Here is a 9,719-nt window from a genome sequence, read left to right on the forward strand (position 1 = left end):
GTTAGTGACGCACATCCGGCGTCATTAACGATATCGCAGCGTGTGACACGTATGTGCGACCTTAAGCGATCGCAAAAGTGGTGAAAATCGTTCACCATGGAGAGGTCGTCCTAAAACCAAAAATCGGTAATTGTTTATTATCGATGTTGTTCGTCGTTCCTGCGGCAGCACACATCGCTGTGTGTGACACCCAAGGAACGACGAACGTCTCCTTACCTGCCTCCACCGGCTATGCGGAAGGAAGGAGGTGGGTGGGATGTTACGTCCTGCTCATCTCCGCCCCTCCGCTTTCATTGGCCGGCCGCTTAGTGACGTCGCGGTGACGCCGAACGCACTTCCCCCTTGAAGGAGGGATTGTTCGGCGGTCACAGCGACGTTGACGACCAGGTAAGTGCGTGTGACGCTGCCGTAGCCATTATGTTCGCTGCAGCAGCGATCACACGATATCGCATGCACAACGGGGGCGGATGCTTTCGCGCTCGACATCACTAGCAATGTCGTAGCGTGGAAAGCCCGCTTTTGGCTTATCCTGGAGGGGTCTAGGGAAGACAAGTGAATGGATGGTCACTGTTTAATCAGCAGCAGATTATCATTACAGGACTACTTGGTAGTCCAGCATATTCATGAGCTCTGTATAACTGCTAGATCTGCAGCAGAGAAAATAGTGATTTTATCAAAATGACAGCAAACAGGTCAGTAAGTGACATATCACTGGAATCAGGGTCTCTGTCTCTACAATATGCTGCTCTCAGATGGGGGAAGCAAAAACCTGGTGACAGATTCCTTTTAGATCACATTTAACATAAAGAACTGATATTAATAATAGGTCATTGTCAGATTACACATATGTAATCATATCAATCTGAGTAAATAATACTGTCCATTAGCTCAATATTGCCACCTATGGGCCTAACAAGGTCATGAATTTTCGTAAAGGTGTAATATAAGGTTTCCCTTACACTGAAGACCTTGTCCCTAATCTAATTTGTCATTCTTTTGCTATTCTTATTGTAGATTGTTAACACTTTAATTATTGAAGGATAAGATCTTCTGCTGTGATGCAAAGTTCACTGTAAGATTAGAAGTTGTAGGAAGAGCTGTGGACAAGAGGAATATCCTCACCAGCTCCGCATTCCTGCACTCGATAAGGACATGATATCGTCCGCTGTTCCTACAAACATTTCCAACACTCTACTGTATGTTCACTTAGGATCTTCAAATTATTCTAAAACTGTATTTAAGGCTTGTTACATTTTGGAATTCATTACCTAGAACAGTGGTGACTTAAGGGAATCTGTCACCAGGTTTTTGCCACCTGATCTGAGAGTAGCATAACGAAGGAGCAGAGATCCTGATTCAAGCGATGTGTCACTTACTGGTCTGCTTAGTGTAGTTTTGATAAAATCACTGTTTAATCAGCAGTAGATTATCATTACAGGACTACTTGGCATGTTGCAGGTAGTCCAGCATACTCATGAGCCCTATATAACTGCTAGATCTGCAGCAGAGAAAATTTTGATTTTAATCAAAATGACAGCAAACAGCTCAGTAAGTGACACATCGCTGGAATCAGGGTCTCTGCCTCTACATTATGCTGCTCTCAGATGAGGGAGCAAAAACCTGGTGACAGATTCCCTTTAAAGGGAACCTGTCAGGTCCCATATGCCTTGTGACCTACAAGCAGGATGATGTGTGGCCTAAAAACCCCTTCATACCCATCACTGTGTTGTAATATTGTGTAAAATTAATTTATAAAAAAAGTTTCATAACTTACATGTTCTGTATGTAAATGGACAGAAGGACTAGTCCCCAGGGCGTCGTTTCACCCCATCTAGTTTGCCTTCTTTCTGTGGTATCACACTCCTGTGGGCGTGATACCATGGATTTGCATGAGTGAAGTCACCATCAGCTCCTGGAATCCTGCGCATGTGTCGCGGGCTGCGGGGCGCTGCGCTCGCTAACGCTCGGGTCCGGCGCTGCGGCTGCTGCTCGGTGGCTCAAGCGGTGGGCCGGATCCGGGGACTCGAGCGGCGCTCCTTGCCCGTGAGTGAAAAGGGGGTGGTTTGTTTGGGGATTTAGTCCGTGACGCCACCCACGGGTTGTGGTGAAGATGGGCACCACCGCTGCTGGTGACGGGGATCCCAGGAGTGATGGTAGGGAGCAGCTGGGATGTTGTTTTGCCCCTCCGTGGGTAGGGGTTGGTGGTCCCGGGGCCTGGTGGTGTGACGGGGGGGCAGGGTCGGTGAGGTGCAGGGTTGCAGAGACAGCGCGGTGTGGTGCCGGATGGCATGGGTGTACTCACTCAGCAATAGATGCACAAAGTCTCCGGTAAACCAAACGGCTGGATGGACGGGTCCCACAGCCGGCTGCAGTGTCTCTCCCCGAACAGGTGATGGTGGCTGTCTCTCCCTGCACCTTTGTGTACAGAGTTGACTCAAATGGCTTCCCAACGGTAGTCCGCTCCCCGGTATAGATACCGGAGGAGCCCGTTTTGCCCGCAGGCGCTGGCCCTTGGATTTCTAGCCAGTGGCGGTGGCTGTATATCTTCACGGTGTGAGCGGTTGCCTTCAATCGGGACTTGGTTGTTAGGGAACCCCGGGGGTTCCCGTCACATTCGGATTTGACTGTTGATGGCGGCTCCAAGCCTGGTTGGGGTCCAATGGCCCTGCCTGTGTGCTTAGCTTCACTCCGTTCCCCGGTCCGGTACCGGTGGGCCACCGCCCAGCACCGGTACTTACGGCTCTGCGTAGTTCCACCAACTCCTACAGACGGCCACCACCGTCTGCCAACCTTGCTCTCAGTACCTGGGCTCCGACCCAGACACTCGCAGTACGTGACCTCTCACTTTCACTTCCTGAACTGAACTACTCCAACTCTAACTCCAACTGTCTGCTTTTCCCGCCTCCAGGCCTGTGAACTCCTCGGTGGGTGGGGCCAACCGCCTGGCTCCGCCCCACCTGGTGTGGACATCAGACCCTGGAGGGAGACAACAAGGGTTTTTGTCTGACTAAGGCTAGTTTCACACTTGCGCTATTTTGACGCAAACGGAATCCGTCAGTAATGTAGTATAGTTCATTTATTTACAGTGGAAGTGCGTTACTATGGCGCGTGTGTGTGTTATACAGTACCCGCTTGTGTCCACACGATGTCGCGCTTCCACTGTAAATAAATGAACTGTACTACATTACTGACGGATTCCGTTTGCGTCAAAATAGCGCAAGTGTGAGTGGGCCCTAATGTAAGTGTGTGTGTGTGTGTGTTTTGTCTGTGGCTATCTGGCTAGTCCAGGTATTACTTACAGCAAGATGGGCCGCAGTGTGTACATCGCCCTGGCCAAAAACTAGTACTCTAGCAGGATACAGCCAAACCCCCACTAATGTGGAAGCGTCACAGGTGCAGGAGGAGCAAATCACACACACACCTCCATGGAATGGAGGAGGGCGATTGCTAGATGATAAAACTGCACACTAGTGGCTTGCATAGAGCGCTGTTCACATATGCAGGTAACACAGTCACAAACCCGCAGCCTATTAGGTGACACCCATACTATTAGATCAGGCGGGCTGCCAAGCCGTACCCCACTGTGTATCATGCACGGACAGACACTCTACAGTGCAAGGCCCAACAGAAAGGGGCCTGGCTGTATCCTGTACAAAAAATAAATATGAAAATAATATATAAATACATTTTCCTCTTTTTGTTGCTATGTTTATATTTAGTGTAGGGACCTACAAGCATGAGGTTCCGTGACGCGGGTTGTAGGCTTACGTTTTTATGGCCATAAATACCAACAAAAACCTCATATTTATTTTTTTGTACAGGATACAGCCAGGCCCCTTTCTGTTGGGCCTTGCATTGTAGAGTGTCTGTCCGTGCATGATACACAGTGGGGTACGGCTTGGCAGCCCGCCTGATCTAATAGTATGGGCGTCACCTAATAGGCTGCGGGTTTGTGACTGTGCCATCTGCATGTGAACAGCGCTCTATGCAAGCCACTTGTGTGCAGTTTTATCATCTAGCATTCGCCTCCTCCATTCCATGGAGGTGTGTGTGATCTGCTCCTCCTGCACCTGTGACGCTTCCACATTAGTGGGGGTTTAGCTGTATCCTGCTAGAGTACTAGTTTTTGGCCAGGGCGATGTACACACTGCAGCCCAACTTGCTGTAAGTAATACTTAATTTTTGGAGGATATTTAACTCTTTTTGTTGCTATGTTTATACTGGCTAGTCCAGGGCGCCACACATGCGTGCTTATCATTCGCGCAGTCTTCTTAGCCAGGTGTTTGCTTGGCGGCTTTAGGCTATGTGCCCACGGGAGATTGCACCTGCAGATACAGTATATCCGCAGGTTTCCCGCAGCTGCTCGCTGGAATTCGCAGCTATTTTTAGCTGCGGGATTCCAGCGAAATAGCAGTGGTAAACCTGCGGGCATTCCTGTGACTTACCTGCGGAAGTCCCGGCCTCTATCTCCATAGTGGAGGGCCAGGATTTCCGCAGGTAATTCCACAGAAATAATTGACATACAATTACGTGCGGCTGCGGGACATCCGCAGCATGTTCCGCAGCCACACGTATTCGCAGCATGGACACAGCTCTCGCCATGTCCCATAGGATAACATGGGGAGTGTCTGTACGTGCTGAAACCTGCGGATTTATCTGAAAAATCCAGAAAATCCGCGGATTTTCCGCAGATAAATCCGCAGGTTTAATTTCCTGTGAGCACATAGCCTAAGACGCGCTCTGCGCATGGTTGGAAGCGCAGGAGTCTTTAGATCATGCGCAGTGAGATTTTGTTTTTCAGTACTTAGATAAAAGTGAAACTATACATATTTGGTATCTACGAACTTGTACTGACCTGGGGAATCATACTGTCATCTGCGCAAAAATGGAACTGATAAAAACTTTAGCTCGAGACGCAAATAATAAGCCATCACTGCGCCATAGATCCCGAAAAATGAGAATGCTACAAGTTTCAGAAAACAGCGCAAAAAGTGCGCCACTTTTTTTGGCCAAACTTCTGATTTCTTTTCTCCCCTTAGACAAAAGTAAACCTATACATGTTTGGTGTCTACAAACTCGTACCGACCTAAGGCATCATACTGATACATCAGTTTTTTTCATATAGTGACCCTGGTAAAAAAAAAAAAATATAAATACAAACAAATAAAAAAATAAAAATTGCACTTTATTTTTGCAATTTCACCGCACTTGGAATTGTTTTCCTGTTTTCCAGTACAATATGGAGCAGAATGAATGGTGTAGTTGCATAGTTACTTAGGTTGAAAAAAGACCCCGGTCAATCTAGTTCACCCTTCCTCCACCAGTTCTACATTTTGTCCCTAAGGCCGGTTTCACACATCCGGCTTTTCGCCGGTTTGCCGGATCCGGCGCTCTCCCATACAGTGACTACAGTACAGTAACAGCGCAACAAGCGCCGGTCACATGCTGTCATGTGACCGGCGCATGTGACCCGGAAGTTACAGCGCTGTCACTGTACTGTATTGTCTGTACGGGAGAGCGCCGGATCCGGCAAACTGGCGAAAAGCCGGATGTGTGAAACCGGCCTAAGTCACTTATAACCAACAATGTTGTGTGTAGTGAGGAAATCATCCAGCCCTTTTATAAAAGCTGTTATTGTATCTGCCATTACTACCTCTTGTGGTCGGCATTCCACAGTCTGACTGCTCTAACTGTAAAGAACCCTTTCCTATTTAGCTGCCGGAATCGCTTTTCTTCCACTCGCAGTGTATGCCCCCTGGTCCTGGTCAAAAGTACAACTCGTCCCCCAAAAAACAAGCCCTCATATGGCTATATGGACAGAAAAGTAAAAAAGGCATGGCTCTTGGAAGAAGGGGAAGAAAAAAAACAACCAAAAAACGGAAAATCGCAGGGGGTGAAGGGTCAAAAAGTGAAAAAAATGCATAAAAACCCCCAGTTAATATAAAAACATATTTTCAACAATAGGTAATTTTCTGATTATACGTTCTCTTTAAAAGATCTGCTGCTAATGTCTTGATGCCAAACACCATAGGACATGGCCTGGGGTCTTGAAGAGTCCATGGCTGTCTTTAGAGGGGTTTTATTAGTTCTTACCCTTCTTTATCTAGCCACTGATGAAATTCTGCGAACACAAGGTAGCCATAACTGAAAGAAATGGTGGCAGATATAGGAGCTGGAACCATATGGAAAAAGATGGCGGTTTTGGGCCTACTCAGGTGTAGTGACCAGTTGTGACTGATATCTCGGCCATCCCTATACCTCATGGAGGGGATTTGCTCATAATGGCCATTTTCTACAACCGTAAATCTGACTGGTTGCTATAAGCAACTGCACCACTTTTCCTTTTCAATCTTCCCCAATGTATATGGGGCCTTGCATGAAAGAAAAGTGACAGTTGCCCATAGCAACCAAAAAGATCCCTGCCATTTTGCAACCTGATTTTCATAAAAATTAACATTTTTAGTATGTGGTGTTTTGTGTTTTTTTACAATCTGTCAGCCCCATATTGAATCAGAGGATGAGCACAGTATCAAAACTGTCATGCAGGAATATGGGGCCTTGTTGCTCTTAGCAACCTATCACAGGGCAGCTTTCATTTCTCCTGAGCAATTTAAGAAATAAAAGCTGAGCGCTGATTGGTTGTTCTAGAAAACAAGGCCTAGGGGGTCAACTGCTCAACTCCTCCTTGTGTTTATTTTAAGGAATCCCTCTGTACATTGTTAATGTTCCTTTAGCTGTAGAACGCAGTGTATATTCAGCCATGAGTCACCTTTTGATAATTTGGCAGTGTTTTTATGTGGATTTTGGACCAGAATCCGCTCCAAACTCTAAACAAAAAACTCTGTGGAAAAAATCCTTAACCCTTTCACCCCCGGGCGATTTTTTTCATTTTTTGCTCCCCCTTCTTCCGAGAGCAGTAACTTAGTTTTCCGTCAATCTTGCTATATGAGGGCTTGCTTTTTACGGGATGGGTTGTACTTTTGTAATAAACCATAGTTTTACCATATAGTGTACTGGAAAAGGGGGAAAAAATTCAAACTGCAGTGAAATTGTAAAAAAAGTACAATGACATGATTTTTTTGGGGGATATTTTAGTCACCGTGTGCACTATATGGTAAAACTGATGTGTGGGTGTGATGCTTCAGGGCGGTACGAGTTCGTAGATACCAAGCATGTATAGGTTTACTTTTATGTAAGGGGTAAAAAAAAATTCAGAAGCTTGTCCAAAAAAGGAATTGCGCTTTTTGCGCCATTTTCTGAGCCCCGCAGCGTTCTCACTTTTTGGGATCTGGGGCTCAGTGACCGCTTATTTTTTGTGTCTTGAGCTGATGATTTTAATTATTCCATTGTTGTGTGGATGCTACGTTTTGATCACCTGTTATTGCTTTTTAAAATAAAAATTGTGGTGACCAAAAAACGGAATTTTGGCGTTTGGAATTTTTTTATCGCCATGCAATCTATCAATGAGATTAATTGACTTTATATTTTGATAGATGAGGCATTTCTGAACGCGGCAATACCAAATGTGTGTATATTTTTTATTTTTTTTAATTGTTTTATTTTCAATGGGGTGAATGAGGGGTGATTTGAACTTTAAGGTTTTTATTTTTTCATATTTTTAAAAACTTTTTTTTTACATTTTTTTATTTATTTTACTAGTCCCTCTAGAAGACTTTATCACTGCACAGTCCGATTGTTTGTTCATTTCTGTTGATCAGAGCTGCACAGCTCTGATCAGCAGAAATGCAGCGTTCCTGTGAGAGCTGTCACTGTTGGCTCGCACAGGAAACACGTCATGATAGCGACAGGGCTCCCTGTGATCGCGTCACAAGACCCATAGGTGGAGAAAGGTGCAATCCCCGCCATGGCCATTTAAATTGCGCTTTCACAATTTGACAGTGCGATCTAAATAAAAAGCAGGTGTGGGTGGATCATGGATCCACCCAAGCCTGTTAGCCCCAGATGTCTGCTGTTCAAAACAGCAGACGTGCAGGGAGCGCCGCCGGCTCAAGGCAGCAGTCGGCGGTGATTACCGCTATACAACCAAGGAAGTACCGGTACATCCATGTTCGTAAAGCTGTTAATTTTTATTTAATAAATCAGTAGTACACATGAAAATAATCAACTTTGTAACTTATCTTATGAGACAAATTTGCTTCTTTCTCTAAAATCTGTATGCAGTGAAAACTTTCCCATTACTGAAATAAGAGATGGCAGATGGTGCTGATGAGATTCTATGTAGATAGAATGGGAGGAGCTCTGCATCTAGCTCCGCCCTCTGCCTCTAGTTCCTCCCTCCTCCCATCATCATAGAATTTCTTCAGCACCAACTGTCACCTCCTATCTCAGTAATGGGGAAGTCTTCACTGAGTAAAGATTTTACCAGATTTTTTTCTCTATAGACTTCATGGGGGGGCCTAAAATTTAGTAGAGTTCAGAGATGTGCTAAAAAAAAAAAAGCATCATAAAATCTGCACTAAAAATTCAATTAAAGGGAAAAACACGTAAAAAAAAAACCTCAGCAAAAAATGCAATAGTCAGCAAAGATTGTTTTTAGTGCATCTGCAGAAAATGTAGCTAAAAGGCAGCAGAAAAGCGCAGCATTAACGCCGTTTATTCTATACACAACAGTACCATAAAGTGTCAGCAGATGGCGCTGGATATATACAGGAACATATACAGGATTATTGACAGGGCTAATACGGTACACAAATACAGTAAAAACATCACTTGAGGTCAATTAAACCAATAATTTTACAGAAAAAAATGTATACATGCAGCTGCCCTGAATTTTCCTGATTTTTTTTTTTTTAGATTTTTCTAAAACAATCCCAGCAAATTTGCATTACACTGTCCCTGGCCAAAAGGAGCAGGTTACACAAACCCCACCTCCACATACATGGGTTCAGGGTGGTATTAGGACAGTACCGGGGACATTTCTTTTCCATTTATTTTTTTCAAAGGACATTTTTTTTTTAGTTTATGAATGTATTAATTTTTTAATTTAATTTCATATTTTTTTTTTTGTATTTCATTGTCACTGTGTTGCACTGGCTACAGAATGAGTTAACTGAGCATCTGTCAGGGAGTTTGTAATTTGTGATTTTTTTTTTATCTGTATTCAGGCTCATTCAAATGAGCATATAGTCGGGCCGTGTAGCGCTATTATATCATTGTATCAGTGCACATGGCTGATTTTCCAACCAGAGTATGCTTCGAAAAAAAAACCAATGTATTGCGCAGTAGTTTGGTTTAGATTAATGTATGCAATGTAAGGCTAAAGGCAGTTCTGGCACCCATTTGCAATACAAGCTACATACGGAATCAGTCACGTCCACAACTTGCAGAAACGACTGGCCCATTTTTGTCAACCGCCACTCAATGGATGGGATGACTACTACTCCACTCAGGCAAAACACTGTCAGGCCTTGGATTTAAACAGTCCAACTGTGCGTCTCCTGCAACCCTGACAGATGAGCTGAATTACTCTACATTCATAAATCCATGTGACACATCCAAGTGCTGTCCCATATCATTCTCGGGCGACATTCTGACCTATAGAGTAGAATGTAACACTGACACGGATGTGTGAATCTAGCGCTCAGGAGCCGAGGGGCGCGCTGCACATTCCGGGTCCACATGGCGTTGTGTAGACTCCACAGCAAAGTTTAACTACCATCAACCATACAAAGCATTAAAGGGAACCTGTCATCAGGTTG

Source organism: Anomaloglossus baeobatrachus, chromosome 11 (genome assembly GCF_048569485.1).
Source record: "Anomaloglossus baeobatrachus isolate aAnoBae1 chromosome 11, aAnoBae1.hap1, whole genome shotgun sequence".
Taxonomy (NCBI): domain Eukaryota; kingdom Metazoa; phylum Chordata; class Amphibia; order Anura; family Aromobatidae; genus Anomaloglossus; species Anomaloglossus baeobatrachus.